This window comes from Bubalus bubalis, chromosome 24, assembly GCF_019923935.1.
Source record: "Bubalus bubalis isolate 160015118507 breed Murrah chromosome 24, NDDB_SH_1, whole genome shotgun sequence".
Taxonomy (NCBI): domain Eukaryota; kingdom Metazoa; phylum Chordata; class Mammalia; order Artiodactyla; family Bovidae; genus Bubalus; species Bubalus bubalis.
Genome location: NC_059180.1, coordinates 19,344,890 through 19,361,762, shown reverse-complemented (window position 1 = coordinate 19,361,762; position 16,873 = coordinate 19,344,890). Strand labels below are relative to the sequence as shown.

General features: G+C 39.6%; 1 long non-coding RNA gene across 2 annotated transcripts in view; it reads left to right on the top strand.

Moving 5' to 3' along the window:
• Positions 1–14,976, top strand: part of LOC102402106 — a 63,662-nt gene extending 48,686 nt beyond the window's left edge. For both annotated transcript variants that reach the window (XR_328686.3, XR_006548202.1), the window contains exon 4: positions 13,785–14,976. This is a non-coding gene — a long non-coding RNA (uncharacterized LOC102402106). The remainder of the gene's footprint in view (positions 1–13,784) is intronic.
• Positions 14,977–16,873: the final 1,897 nt, after the last annotated feature.

Genomic DNA, 16,873 nt, shown 5'->3' with positions numbered 1-16,873 from the left:
GAGGGTGTCAGGTGTAGAGAAATTCCTAATTTTACTTTAGTGCTACATTCCAGAGAAAAACCTGTTGTGATTTCTGGATCCCCAAACTGGTCTTCATGTGTCCTGCTCCTGTATTCTTCATTTGTCCTGCTACTCAGCTTTTATGTTGGGTTTTTAATTTAGTATTCATGATTTAAATTTCAAGAATTCTGCTTATTTTTATTGTTGGCAGTCTAATTTTAAGAATGTAATATCTACTCAAATATTTCTTAGTGTATCAACTATACTTATTTTAGAATTATCTTCTGATTCTTGTATTAACTCTATTTCATTTGGGGTTAGTTCCTTTGTTTATTTAGCCTCATACCTCTCTTTCCCCAACACAACATCTTTTATGGTGTTTGCTTGAACTATTTGGTTGGGTTCTGTTAGCACAGTTGAAAATCACTGCAGCTCAGGCAGTGAATGTGGATTGTGATTAAAAGGCATTTGGTGTGAGGTGGATTTTTCTTTGAAGAATTCAGAAAGTGCTTATGCTCTGAATATGTGGACTCCTTGTCTATTGGGCCAGTTGGAAGGAACTTGGGGACACTGATCTGCTTCTCTCTCAAACCCCAGTCCTTCTTCATGGAATTCTCCTATGGCAGATCCCCTACTGTATTAAGATTTTTCTTTTACCAGGACAATCAGTAATACATGGATGATTTGATATATAACCTAATGATCATAAATATTAGGTTAACAGATCAAAGGATAAAAAATACTTAATTTAGATAAATGAAAAATGGATAATCAATGCATTTGAAAATCCAGTGCTGATTTTTAAACATTTGGTTACATAACAATAAAGGTACATATACTTAACATGATAAAATATGTAAACTGGTACACATTTATACCTATAGCAAAAAGAAAGCAAGCCAGGGTTCACATAATTGTGAGATAATAAAAAAATTCTTCTAAAGTAAGGAGTAAAATGAGGCAAATAATGCATGTTCTGATATAAAATTCAAACATTACAGAAAAATATAATGAAAATTGAAAGCCTCTTCCTCCATAATTCTACACTCTTGAAATAACCAATATGAATAGCTTAATGCCTTTTTTTCTCTGACTTTATTTTCCTAAGCAAATACTGCAATTTATTATGTATTTTTGTATTTTATTATGTATTTTGTAATTTATTATGTATTTTATCACAAAATGGGATCAAAGACTAGCTGATACATTTACTGTTGTTGTTTAGTCACTCAGTCATGTGACCCATGGACTGTACCTCACCAAGCTTCTCTCTCCATGGGATTTCCCAGGCAAGAATACTGGAGTGGATTGCCATTTCCTTCTCCAGGGGATCTTCCTGACTCAGAGACCATACCCACATCTCCTGCATTGGCAGGTGGATTCTTTATCACCGAGACACCTGAGAAGCCCTAGTCAATATATTTAGATAGGCGTATAAAGTAACGTGGGCTTCCTTGGTAGCTCAGCTGGTAAAGAATCCGCCTGCAATGCAGGAGATATGGGTCTGGTCCCCTGGGTCAGGAAGATTCCCTGGAGGAGGGCATGGCAACCCACCCCAGTGTTCTTGCCTGGAGAATCTGCCTGGACAGAGGAGCCTGGCATGCTACAGTCCATGGGGTCACAAAGAGTTGGATACAACTGAGTGACTAAGCACAGCACATCAAGTAACACAGCAATTTTAACTGAGGACACAAAGTTGTTATTTACAGATGTTTCAGTGATCTATTGATGTGTACAAACTACCCCAAGACTCAGTGGCCTAGGACAACAATCATTTCATTTGTTCAAAATTCTGCCAATTGTGGTGGCTCCTCCCCTTCTCCACACCCTCCCCCAACCTGCCACTGTGTATGTCTCTCTCTCTGGCCTTTCCATGTGATCTCTCCAACAGATGAACCAGATTCTTACAAGATGGGTGTGAGCTCTCAAAAACATGAAAGTAGAATCTTCTAGGCTTCCTTAAATCTTGGCCCAGTGTCACTTCCCCTATAGTCTATTGATTAAAAGCAGGTCATAACTTAGAGCTGATTCATGTTGTTGTACAGCAGAAACCAACACAACATTGTAATGCAATTAACCTCCAATTAAAAATAAATTAAAAAAAGAAAGTAAAATGGACTAATTTCCAAATGAATCTTTAGCAAAACATTTATGTGTTTAAGTTACAATTTTTATAGTTCTGTTCCAGAAAAACATCTATTTCTACTTATTGACTATGCCAAAGCCTTTGTGTGGATCACAATAAACTGTGGAAAATTCTGAAAGAGATGGCAATACCAGACCACCTGACCTGCCTCTTGAGAAATCTGTATGCAGGTCAGGAAGCAACAGTTAGAACTGGACATGGAACAACAGACTGGTTCCAAATAGGAAAAGGAGTACGTCAAGGCTGTATATTGTCACCCTGCTTATTTAACTTATATGCAGAGTACATCATGAGAAACGCTGGACTGGAAGAAGCACAAGCTGGAATCAAGGTTGCTGGGGAGAAATATCAATAACCTCAGATATGCAGATGACACTGAAGAAGAACTAAAAAGCCTCTTGATGAAAGTGAAAGTGGAGAGTGAAAATGTTGGCTTAAAGCTCAACATTCAGAAAACGAAGATCATGGCATCTGGTCCCATCACTTCATGGGAAATAGATGGGGAAACAGTGGAAACAGTGTCAGATTTTATTTTTCTGGGCTCCAAAATCACTGCAGATGGTGACTTCAGCCATGAAATTAAAAGATGCTTACTCCTTGGAAGGAAAGTTATGACCAACCTAGATAGCATATTCAAAAGCAGAGACATTACTTTGCCAACAAAGGTCCGTCTAGTCAAGGCTATGGTTTTTCCTGTGGTCATGTATGGATGTGAGAGTTGGACTGTGAAGAAGGCTGAGTGCCGAAGAATTGATGCTTTTGAACTGTGGTGTTGGAGAAGACTCTTGAGCGTCCCTTGGACTGCAAGGAGATCCAACCAGTCCATTGTGAAGGAGATCAGCCCCGGGATTTCTTTGGAAGGAATGATGCTAAAGCTGAAACTCCAGTACTTTGGCCACCTCATGCGAAGAGTTGACTCATTGGAAAAGACTCTGATGCTGGGAGGGATTAGGGGCAGAAGGAGAAGGGGATGACAGAGGATGAGATGACTGGATGGCATCACTGACTCGATGGACGTGAGTTTGAGTGAACTCCGGGAGTTGGTGATGGACAGGGAGGCCTGGCGTGCTGCGATTCATGGAGTCTCAAAGAGTCGGACACGACTGAGCAACTGAACTGAACTAAACTGATATCTCTTTTGGGACCTTATTATTGCTTTATTAATTTATAGCATTTTGGTATTTTATAAACATGTTTCCCTACATAGTATTTATATGTCAATAAAGATAAGAAGTATAACAAACAAAAAAAACAGATCACAGGCCTTGCCCAAAATCAAGGGCAATGGACTGACTACACAAGTGTGTAAATACTGGGAGGTATGGTTTATTGGGACCATGATTTAACAGATGACAACTACATGATATGACTTTAGTTACAGACAACCCAAAAGAATCAACTGAAAAGTGATTAGGAACAATAGAGGAGTTCAGTCAAATTATTGGTAATAGGACAGATAAAACAATTATATACCTAAAACAGTGTTACAAAGTTTAATGACATCAAAGATGGTATCTATAATACCTCTGATAATTTATTTCATGAGTATTTATTTAGCCACTACCACATAGTGAGTATTATACTAGGCCCTATCTTTACAGAGGTACACAGAATAGATACAGATTTAACCATCGTGAGACTTATAGTCTAGAGAAGAACATACATTAAGCAAGGTCCCTGACATAGGAACTTATATTCTATATCAAGTCCTGGATATAGGAAAGAACTTAGTGCATTAATGTATTATTGCTGTGATGGATGCTGTGTAACAATCCCAAAATCTTAGTGGCTTAAAACAGCAAATTGTTCTGCCCAAGGGTATTCAGGTTGCTTAGGAAAAAACAATTTTAGTGTAAGGGATGGGCTCAGATCTGCTGCACTTGTCTGTCAATCTGCAACCAGCAGCTAATCACAGTGTGCTGTTCTGCCAACTTGCAGGAGGACAAGCCAAACCATGCCCTTACTTAAAGCCTCCGTTTGCATCATATAGTTGCATTCCATTGGCAAAGTGAATAACATGGCAAGTCCAATATCAATGGGACAAAGTTATATAATTCTCTTACATGGATGAAGTGAAGAATTAGAAATAATAATATAATCAACCGCAATCAATAATTTGAAGAACTGCAGTTAGTCCAATGGCTCAGAAGCAGAGTGGTGGGATATCTGGCTGAAGAGCTGGTTAGGGACCAGATCATTTAGGACTTTGTTGGTCTTGCTAAAGACATTGAATTGCAGTAAGTGCAATGCAAAGCCATTGTAGATTTTTAAGCATGAGAGTGATATGATGAGTTTACCTTTAAAAAAGTGCTGCCATGAAAAGAATGGATTGGAGGAAGAAAGGAGAGGACATGGAGAAAGCAGCTTTGAAGTCATTGAAATGAGTTAAGATGGTGGCTGGGCTTGGACAAAGAGAGTGATAGTGTAAAGAGAAGTCAGCAGGTTTGCAATATATTTTAGAAATAGAATGGTTAGACTTGATCATGAGTTGGATGTGAGGTTGAGGGAGACTCGGATGCCTGACAGTTGCAGCAGGGGAATACACGTGCCTTAATAGCACTGGGAATGACCTGGTGAAGGAATAGATTTCAGGAGGTAGATTAAAAGTTTAGTTTGGGATATACCTGTTTCCATATACTTGTGAGACAATGCTTATAAAATATCTACAGATAAACTTAACAAGCAATGTGAAGGATCCATATGAATAAAACTATAAACCTCTATTGAGGGCCATAAAAGAAGAGATTTGAATTAATGGAGTGTCAAACCTTGCACTCGGATAGGAAGACTCAAAATTATAAAGATGTCAATTTTCACTAAAGAAATCTATAAATTCAATGCAACTCCAATCAGAATTTCAATAGTGTTTTTTCTTGAAACTTGCGGCAATTACCAGGAACATTCTCTAAAAGAAGTGTAATGAGAAATAACCTGTTCCATCATGTATTAAAATACATTATAAAGCAATAAAATTTATAACAGATATATAGACAAGAGAAATAGATTGATAGCTCTATGGCATTGACTAAAGTATGGAAATATAGATCTAAGGACAGATGAAGATTTAGTATATTATGAGGATAGAATTTCCAAGTGGGGGAGAAAAGTCATATTATTCAATGAAAAGCTTAAAGACAACTGGATAGGTATTTAGAGGAAAAAAAAATAAAGCAGAATTCACAAAGCTCTCCTTCTCTTTTTATCTGCTATGTGCTATTCCATAGTTTCCGTACAGCATAGTTTAGTAAGTTATATTCATATTGATGTACTTTTAGGTTTTCTTCTTTTTTTGTTATAAACAATAGCATGAAAAGAAAATTTTTATGTTTTCTGTTTGGGCAAATGTGTGAATCCTCCTCTAGGATAGATTCCAAGATATGAAACTGATGGACTGCTATTTCCCTTTGAAATCTCAAACTACACTCCATCAGAAGTGGGCAAGAAAACAAAACCAAAATAAACCTACATATAAAACAGATGTATCAAGTTAATAAAAAATGAAAGCAGAAACAAATGAAACAAGAGAGAAAAAAAAAAAAACAAACAGTTGAGATGATCAGTAAAACCCAAAGCTAGATTTTTTGAAAAACTGAAAAAAACACACAAACTTTCTGAAAGCATGATCACGGCAAAGAGAGAGAACACACACAGTGTTAGGAAAGATACAGGATGGATACAGGGGAGGTTTTTCAAATTAGGAGACTGCTTTGTATAGCAGCTCTACAGAAGTCAGGAGGTGAGATAAAAACTGCATGTAACAAAAATTGTCATTGACTTTTTTTTTTTTTGTAAGTTGTGCTCATGTTGGAGACAGATATGCTTTTGCAAAAATCTAATATTTTTCTTCATCTTTGAATCTCATCCCTGCTTATTTGATTAGTGGCCAACTTATATGAAAAATACCTTTGGACTTCCCTCATGGTCCAGTGGTTAAGAACTCACCTGCCAATGCAGAGGACGTGGGTTTGATCTCTGGTCCAGGAAGATTCCACATGCTGCAGAGCAACTAAGCCCATGAGCCACAACTGCTGAAGCCTGCTGCCTAGAGCCCATGCTCCCCAATAAGTGAAGCCACTACAGTGAGAAACCTGCATGTGGCCCCTAGAGAGTACTTCCCACTTGCTACAACCAGAGAAAGCCCGCGCATAGCAACAAAGAACCAGTGTAACCAAAAATAAATAAATAACTTAAAAAATACCTTTAACCTGTAGAATCATGCTTGGAGTGGGGAAATACTCAAATGTAGAAACAGACTGGCTGCATGAACAGTAGAGTCACATCTTTATCAGGTGAGGCATAGCCTCTATAATTAGAATAACCAGAGGTATTGTCCACACGGTTTAAACTATCAGGCTCCCTCTTTTCTTTAAAAAATAAAAAAATTGGGGCATGTATAGTTGAATTCACATATGTTGGATGCATGTTTGATATGATTCAACTATATAACTATATATCTTTATATCAACTATTCAACTATATAACTTTATATCAACTCATTTGAAAACATAGATGAATGGACTAAAAATCTCAGGGAAAAATATGAATTCTCGAAAATTGGCCCAAGAAGACCGAGAGAAACACCCACTAAAATAGAAAAGATAGTTAGAGGTCCATCTACCAACCAGCTCTCCCTCCTTATCATCTCAGACACAAGTCCTTTGTAGTTATATAGGCAAGTTCTGGGGCTTCCCTGATGGCTCAGCAGGTAAGGAATCCACCTGCAATGCAGAAAATGCAGGGGACACGGGTTTGATCCTTGGGTTGGGAAGATCCCCTGGAGGAGGGCATCACAAGCCACTTCAGTATTCTCACCTGGAGAATCCCATGGACAGAGGAACCTGGTGGGCTACAGTTCATGGGGTTGCAAAGAGTAGCTCAGCTGGTAAAGAATCCACCTGCAATGCAGGAGACCTGGCTTCAATTCCTGGGTTCGGAAGATCCCCTGGAGAAGGGAAAGCCTACCCACTTCAGTGTTCTGGCCTGGAAAATTCCATGGACTGTATAGTCCATGGGGTCACAAAGGTGAATCCGACATGACTGAGTGACTTTCACACAAAGTGACTTGGGCTCCAAAATCACTGAAGATGGTGACTGCAGCCATGAAATTAAAAGATGCTTGCTTCTTGGAAAAAAAAGCTATGACCAACCTAGACAGCATATTAAAAAGCAGAGACATTACTTTGCCAACAAAGGTCCATCTAATCAAAGCTATGCTTTTTCCAGTAGTCATGTACGGATGTGAGAGTTGGACCATAAAGAAGGCTGAGCACCAAAGAATTGATGCTTTTGAACTGTGGTGTTGGAGAAGACTCTTGAGAGTCCCTTGGACTGCAAGGATATCAAATCAGTCAATCCTAAAGGAAATCAACCCTGAATATTCACTGGAAGGATTCATGCTGAATCTGAAGCTCCAATACTTTGGCCACCTGATGCGAAGAACTGACTCATTGGAAAATACCTTGATGCTGAGAAAGATTGAAGGCAGAAAGAGAAAGGGATGACAGAGGATAATGAGATGGTTGGATGGCATCACCAACTCAGTGGACATGAGTTTGAGCAAGCTCCGGGTGTTGGTGATGGACAGGGAGGTCTGGCGTGCTGCAGTCCCTGGGGTTGCAAAGAGTCAGACACAACTGAGTGACTGAAATGACTGAAAGTGACTGAGCACACAGGCAAGTTCTGCCAAGTGTCAGGGAAGAGCTCACTGACATATTTTAGAACATAGAAGAAATATGGGGACCCTCCAACCTTATTTTATAAGGCTATCCTGCTATCAAGACAAGAAAATGCAATTATGGGCTGATATCACTTATGAATATAGAGGCAAAAACTATAAAAAATGAACTAGAAAATTGAATCTAATGGTATATTGTAAAAGTTCATCTTGATTAACCAAGATTTATTTGAGAAATTCAAATTTGGGGATGAATGTTACTATCAATGTAACTTACTGTATGTACTGATTAGAGGAGAAAATCATTCATTGGATACTGGGAAGACATTTGCTAAAATGCAACATCTTTTCATGATCAAAAACTCTAGAAATAGAAGGAATAGTCACATAAGTATACAGGAAATATACTTAATGGTGAATCTTTAGAAACATTGTCATTAAGCAACACATGGATGCCTGCTTTAGCTACTGATAATTACAATTCTAGTGAGAACCTGGCCAATGCAATATGAGAGAGAGAAATATTGGACATGAATATAGAATTTATAGAATGGTATTATTAGAAACACAAAAACACTGTCTCTCCATCTCCCTTGCTGTCAGTAACACTTAAAAGAGCACATAAAAAAACACTAGATTTACTCTTCTATCAGTTAAATGTAAGGAATATCTCTACAAAGATATGTATACATTATGGTGAACTAATGCAGTTTGTTTAACCAGGTCCTCACTGATGAATTTTGGGTTTCTTTTGTTTCTTTACTATTGTATCTGAGGGATACATTTCCAGATTTTTGCATTGCTAGATTAAAAACAGCCCAGATGTCTTTCAACAGGTAAATGATTAAGCCAACGGTGGTTTGCTTTGCATTCCAAACCGAGGCACATCTCAGCAATAAAAAAGGATATTGGTACACATTACATCTTGGATGTAACTAAGGAATTATGTTGAATGAAAAGAGCCAATCCTAAAAGACTACATAATGTATCATCCCCTTTACAGACAGATTAGGGATTACAGTGGTTTAGGGATGGGATGGGGGTAGGGTGGGTAGAGGGTGGGAGGGAGGTGGGAGTGGTTATAAAATGGCAAAGGGGGAAAAAAACTGGTTAATACTACAGATATCATCAAATCTAAGAAACTTAAATATTATTTTTATTCATACAAAAGCAGAGAGGGGTTTCCCTGATGGTCCTGGGACTGGGACACTGTGCTCCCAATGCTGGGGCCCAAGTTTGATCCCTGATTAGAGAACTGGATCCCACATGCTGAAACTAAGACCCGGCCCAGCCAAATTAATAAATAAATATTTTTTGAAAAAGCGAAGATAGTAATTCTTATGGTGACAGAACTGTTCATCGTCTAGACTGTGGTGGTGGATATATGAACCCGAATGTGATAAAATTTTATAGGACTAAACACACACACATATATACATGTGTATATATACACTAAATATGTATAGACTAAATACACACACAAATAAGTACAAGTGGGAAATCTGTATAAGATGAGTGGATGGAGTCTTTGTCAATATCTTAACTGTGATACTGTACTATATAGCTTTTCAAAGTGTTATCACTGGGGAAACTGAATAGAGATTACATAGGATCTCTGTGTACTATTTCTTTATTTCTTTGGCTGCAGCGTGTCTTAGTTGCTACACGAGTGATCTTTCAGTTGTGACATACAAACTCTTAATTGTGGCATGTAGAATCTAGTTCCCTGATCAGGGATCGAACCTGAGCCCCTTGAATTGGGAGCACAGAGTCTTAGCCACTGGACCACCAGGGAAGTCCCTGTGTACTATTTCTTACAGCTATTATTTACAATATTATTACAACTATTATTTCTTAAAATTATCTCAAAATATAAATAAAATTTTAAAAAATCACTTAAAGAAGGTATATATACTCTTCAGTTTTTATATTTTTCATGTATTGCCCTCCTGAGGTGCTGCTTCAGTGTGTACTCCTAACCACAATAAAGCATGTGAAATTTCCTTTGTTGTTGTTCAGTCACTAGGTTGTGTCCGACTGTGTGGTCCCATGGACCACAGCACACTAGGCTTCCTTGTCCTTCCCTATCTCCCTGAGTTTGCTCAAATTCTGCTTGGTGGGTTCTATTTTTACTCTCCCACTAGAGATGTGAAAACTGAAGCTTAAGAAGGACTTAGCCATTTGCTTAAAGTCAGAATCCAGGCTTAAACCCAAGCTCTTTGATGCTTAAGGCTATGCTCTTATCATTCTATTAAATTGCCACTCTGCTTGGTTAAAATAGCATTATTTTAAATTATTATACATTATTAAATTAACATTATCTACATGCTATTTATAAGAGAAAAGCCAAGGCTAAAATATATACATAAAATCTGAAAATAAAGGGTTGGAAATGATAACAAAAATGAAAGGAGATGGGGACCATACTATTAATATCTGTGTTACGTGATGTACACAAAGCAACTTTGAAAACAGCGCATATGATATAATTTTGTTTATGTCAACAAAAATTAACATGTGTGTGTTGATGATGTGGAATTAGTGGTGGCATGTAGTGGGTATGCACATAGATTGTTGAAGTTATTGTATGCTATTATTTTATTTGTGTAATTAAAAATGATTTTTTAAAAAATATAAGGAACAAACACGATTCCTGATCTTTAGGAGTTAATATGTTTAGCTAGAGAATAGGTAGGGACCCAACTGTTTGTAATGTAAACCAAAAGAGAAACTAGGAAGAGAGGTTATGTGCCTTGTAGGATGAATACAAAACTAAGTCTTAAAAGTGGCGATAAACTGAGGTGTCATCAAGCACTTCCTCCCATCAAATGGTTTGATAATTCTCCCTTCCCATTGAGGATTGAGAACGGGGGAGATCAGGAGGCAATATACAAAAAATGACAGTGTCAGCCACGTGTCTCTGTTTCAAAGCAAAGAGATGTTTTTGATCAGAAAGAAAAATGAAAAAACAAAAACAGCGCAACTTTTCTTGTTTCATCCAAACTTGGTTGTCCATCCCTTCACAGTTACCAAGACAACAGCAGCTCTCCTCCTTCTTTTGGATCTATTTCCAAGCTGAGAACAATAAATATAAAAGATCAGAAAGAGGGAAAAGCAAGGAGGCATTCAAGGCATTCGAATTATTCACCCTGGAGAAGAGAATGCTAGGAGGTGGCAATTATATTGTTCTGGTCTATTAAAGGTTACTACGATGTAAGTAGTTTTCAGCTGGGGCCCAAGATAAAGTCAGATTTAACTAGAAGGAAATAGCTTTAGGGGAAAAGTTCCTGGTAGAAAGTTCTGTGGGGCTGCTTTTCCTCTTTCAAAGTAGATTTATGGGGAGGCACTGGAATCTTGTATACTGCAGTGGTTGTCATCATTTTGAAAAGTTCTTGATTGGTAAAAACACCATACCACCACCACAGCACACACAGAACACACAGTACTTCAGTTCAGTTCAGTCGCTCAGTCGTGTCCGACTCTTTGCGACCCCATGAATCACAGCACGCCAGGCCTCCCTGTCCATCACCAACTCCCGGAGTTCACCCAGACTCATGTCCATCGAGTCAGTGATGCCATCCAGCCATCTCATCGTCTGTCGTTCCCTTCTCCTCCTGCCCCCAATCCCTCCCAGCATCAGAGTCTTTTCCAATGAGTCAACTCTTCGCCTGAGGTGGCCAAAGTACTGGAGTTTCAGCTTTAGCATCATTCCTTCCAATGAACACCCAGGACTGATCTCCTTTAGGATGGACTGGTTGGATCTCCTTGCAGTCCAAGGGACTCTCAGGAGTCTTCTCCAACACCACAGTTCAAAAGCATCAATTCTTCGGCGCTCAGCTTTCTTCCCAGTCCAACTCTCACATCCATACATGACTACTGGAAAAACCATAGCCTTGACTAGACGGACCTTTGTTGGCAAAGTAACGTCTCTGCTTCTGAATATGCTGTTGAGGTTGGTCATAACTTTCCTTCCTAGGAGTAAGCATCTTTTAATTTCATGGCTGCAATCACCATCTGCAGTGATTTTGGAGCCCCCCAAAATAAAGTCTGACACTGTTTCCACTGTTCCCCATCTATTTCCCATGAAGTTATTACTCTGTGAGTTTTTATATTTAAGTATAAAATACCACTAAGAGTTTTATATTTATTATCTCGATTAATACTTGAGGCAGTCCTAGAGGAAGAGACCATTATTATTTCCATTCTATTGACAAGAAAATAGAAAGAAGAGGGAGGGGATATATATATACATATAGCTGATTCACATTGTTGTACATCAGAAGCTAACACAACATTGTAAAACAATTATACTCCAATTTAAAAATTAATTAAAAAAAAACCAGAGAGTTGGAGAACTTAGCAACATGGCAGAGTTGGTATCTGAATGCAGGAAATATATTCTTAACCAGGAATGGTTTCTCATGAAATCTCTCTTGAATTTCTCTCTTGAAATCCAATTCTGTTGGGCTCTTGGAAGGAATCCTGTAAAGTCCTTGCAGACTTAGGTTCTAATCTTACTTATTCATTCATTGAGTCATTTGTTAATAGCTATTTATTGAATACCTACTATACACTACTAATCCCTAGCTAGGCACTGGGGATGCAGAGGAGAGCAGGATGGACCACGGTCTCTCATGGCTTATAGTCTAGGAAAATACCGCAGACCAAACAAATGAATATGATGATTTCAAGTCCTAGTAAATGCTATGAAGGAGACAAACTGGGCAATGATATATGGAATATAGGGTGGAGAGTGGAAGACAGGCTGCTTTACGAAGGTCGATTGGGGAAGACTTTTCTAAGGAGGTGATGATTTGAGTTGAGATCTGGGTGATAGGAAGGAGCCATGTGCAGACCTGGGAGAAGAACCTTTCAGCCAGAGGGGCAGCAAATATAAATTTGGGAACAAGTTTAAAGGTCGGACAGTGGGATTAGAACATAGTGAACCAGGGTAAGCTAGGCATTAGAGCCTGGAGGGATAGCTATCTTGGTTTGAAAGGCAAGGCCACCACGTGGGGTTGTGGATCTGCTACTGTTATCTAGAAGGTGGAGGCCATGAATGCTGCAAAGCCTTTTACCATGTACAGGACAGCCCCCACCAAAAGAACTGTTGTTATTGTTATTCAGTCTCCAAGTCATGTCTGACTCTTTGCACCCCCATGGACTGCAGCACACCAGGCTCCCCATGTCCTTCACTATATCCCAGAGTTTGCTCAAATTCACATCCATTGAGTCTCTGATACTATCTAACCATCTCATCCTCTGCTGCCCCCTTTTCCTTTCCCTTCAATCTTTCCCAGAAAAAGAATCATCCTCCCCTAAGCGTCCAAAGTGTCAAGGTTGAGAAACCTTGATCTCTGTATACAAACCCTGACCTCTATATATAAGGGGCCATGAGTTTTAGCAAACTCCAGGAGATAGTGAAGGACAGGGAAGCCTGGAATGCTGCAGTCCCTGGGGTCTCAAAGTGTTGGACACGACTGAGTGACTGTGCAACACGACCCACTTACTTATCTCACCAAAATTTCTCCTCAGAGCACCACTGTAAAAACAGATAAGAGATGAAGAGATGATTGGTCTTATTTTGCAGAAACCAGATTATGCTGCATAAGAACTAACATTCCTCAGGAGCCAGAGTAAATCAGTTATTAAATAATTGCCTGGGAGCCTCCCAAGATCTAAGTCTGGGATCTCCCCAGCAGTTGAGGGAGATTAATAGAACTATTAATAAAATCACACTGTGCTAAGGAAGGGGGCTATTTGAGCCTCCAAGGAGTGGCTGGGACCTTGGAAGATTATAATTCATGATGTTCACCAGTTTCTTCCCCGGTTGCCCTGAGACTGGTATATGTCTCATTCCAGGTTCACGCTATTCTTGCGTTACTGACAAACTTTGGAAAGGGCTGACATAGGTAAAATGCTTTGTTTTAAATCTGTAGCTGTTTTCTTGGTATCTCTCCACAGGCTGGAAAAGGACTCATTCTTTTGAGGTAATCTGGAGCCAAATGAACTGAAACTTTTTTCAGAAGGAGGAGATGTGATGGTATGAGAGCAAAAGAAGACCGAAAGTAAAATTCCTTTTGTTTGATTTGATGGTGTGGGTGAGCAGCCTTGGGAACAGTGAACACACCTCCTCTTCTTGTTTGTGTGAGTGACTTTCCCGACTGAGACACAGTAACACCCAGAGGAAATCATCTAACTGTTACTGGTAATTAAATTGAGAATGTCAAGTCTCCCAGAGGACCATTGCTCATTGGAGAAGAGGAGAGCCATTTCTGTTTGCAGTTACTTACTGGTGGAAAAGTAAAATGAGCCCTGTTTTGATGAAGTGTCCTGGTGCTAGTGAAACATTCCATGAAGGGCATTGTCTTCAAGACTTACTGAATCCATTCTACTGAACCATAAAGCTAAGTTAAAAAAAAAAATCTTGACAGTTTATAGGGGAGAGAGAATGAGAGAGAGAGAGAGAGAGAGATTAACATGGACAAATAATTTTTCAAAGGTTTGCCATATGCCAAGTTTGGTTATATGGATGCAATGGTGAAACAAGGGGTCTTGAGCAATGACTTTGGATGTCTGAGCCATGCAGTTTCTGTTGCGTGCCCATGCTCAGTTGCTAAGTCATGTCTGACTCTTGCGACCCCATGGACTGTAGCCTGCCAGGCTCCTCTGTCCATGGCATTTTCCAGGCAAGAACCCTTGAGTGGGTTGCCATTTCCTCCTTCAGGGGGGGTTTCTTGACCCAGGGATCAAGCTCATATCTCCCGTGTCTCCTGCATTGTAGGCAGATTCTTTACTGCTGAGTTACCTAGGAAGCTTACAGTTTCTGTTACAACTACTCAGTTCTGTTGTCATAATGTCAACTTAAAGAAAAACACATAACATGATAATTGTGCATTTCAGTTTTTATTCATGGTCTTACTGAGGACCGCGGCCTGGGAGATAACTCTGAAGAACTGCTCTGAAGAGAGAAAGGAGAAGCTAGTTTATATGTGTGTGTGTGTGTGTGTGTGTTTTTGGCTAAGAAATACATGCAGTCAAAAGTATTGTTGTTCAGTTGATAAGTTGTGTCTGACTCTGCAACCCCATGAACTGCAGGACACCAGGCTTTCCTGTCCTTCCTTATCTCCCTGAGTTTGCTCAAACTCATGTCCATTGAGGCCACGATGCCATCCAACCATCTCATCTTCTGTCACCTCTTCTCTTGCCCTCAATCTTTCCCAGCATCAGGGTCTTTTCTAATGAGTCAGTTCTTTGTATCAGGTGGCCAAAGTATTGGAGCTTCAACTTCAGTATCAGTCCTTCCAATGAATATTCAGGGTTGGTTTCCTTTAGGATTGGTTGGCTTAATCTCCTTGCTATCCAAGGGACTCTCAAGCGTCTTATCCAGCACCACAGTTCAAAAGCATCAATTTTTTAGCACTCAGCAAAAGTATTTATCTTGGTAAAAGACTGAAAGTTGCTCAGTCGTGTCTGACTCTTTGCGACCCCATGGACCATAGCCCACCAGGCTTCTCTGTCCATGGGATTCTCCAGGAAAGAATACTGGAGTGGGCTGCCATGTCCTCCAAAAGCCTGGCGGCTTCCCTGTAAACAGCGAGTAAAGTAGGTGACTGAGGTGTAGAGTGTGTTCTACTCTTAGAGTCCTCAATAAGAGCTGTTTTTTAAAAAATGCAAGATGAATTATTAATAGTTCTAGAGATCTGCTATATGGTGTATTGCCTATTATCAGCAATACTATATTGTGCACTTAAAACTTGGTTAAGATGAAAATCTCATGTTCATGGTTCTTAATACACATACACACACACAAGATTTGAAAGGCAGATAGATGGGTTGCTCAAATGTATACCGAAATCACTTGATACAGTGGCAGGATTTGGAATGGAGAGCAGAATGGTACACCCGGATGGTGAGAGAAGAGGGTGGCTACGAATGAGTAGGTGGCTACGAATGAGTAGGTAACTATGGTGTGAATGTAGGGAGAGTCAAATCTGGGCAGCATTGTTGATTCCTCTCTCTTCCTCACTATGCACAGTAAGTCACTTCAATCATGTCTGACTCTACAACCCTATGGACTGTAGCCCTCCAGGATCCTCTATCTGTGGGATTTTCCAGGCAAGAATACTGGAGTGGGTAGCTGTGCCCTTCTCCAGGGGATCTTCCCAATCAAGGGATTGAACCCAAGTCTCTTACATCTTCTGCATTGGCAGACATTTTTATTTTTATTTTTTAATACTGGCACCACCTGGGAAGCCCAAAAAGTACAGCTTTGAATGTGCTTGTGTAAGTTGCTCAGTCGTGTCCAACTCTTTGTGACCCCATGGACTGTAGTCTGCCAGGCTCCTCTGTCCATGGGATTCTCTAGGCAAGAATACTGGAGTGGGTAGCCATACTCTTCTCCAGGGAATCTTCCTGACCCAGAGATCCAACCTGGGTCTTCTGCTTTGCAGGCAGATTCTTTACTGTCTGAGCCACCAGGGAAGCTCCAGCTTTACCATTATGGTAACCAGCCAAAATCTAATTTTGACCCTCTTCAAACCATTATCCATACTATAGTGGATCTTTTAAAAATTATGAATCTTATCACAAAGACCTTTCAATGACTTTCAATTGCTCTTAGAATAAAATATTTGTCTGAAATCGTATTTGTGTTCAAAGTAGTTGACGTCCTTCCCTAGCAGAGGATTCTACTTCCCTACCTTTCTGATGATAAACTTGGTTATGTGACTTGAAGGGATACCCACCCCACCCCCCACCCCCATGTAAGAGGATCATATGTTCCTACCTTATTGAACACAAAAGTGACTTGCTTTGGTTAGTGGAATGAGGGTCAACATGATATGTGTTATTTCTAAGCAGAAGGTTTAAGAGCTCTTTATTTTTCTCTCTTCCATTTTTATAAGGCTGGCATCAGCCCAGATAAAGGCTGATCCATCAGGCATGAAGGCAACATGAAGACAAGACCCACAATGGACACATAGCATGAGTTGAAAATAGATGGCTGTTGTAAGCCATTGATATTTATTACTATGGCAAAACGTAATGTGGTC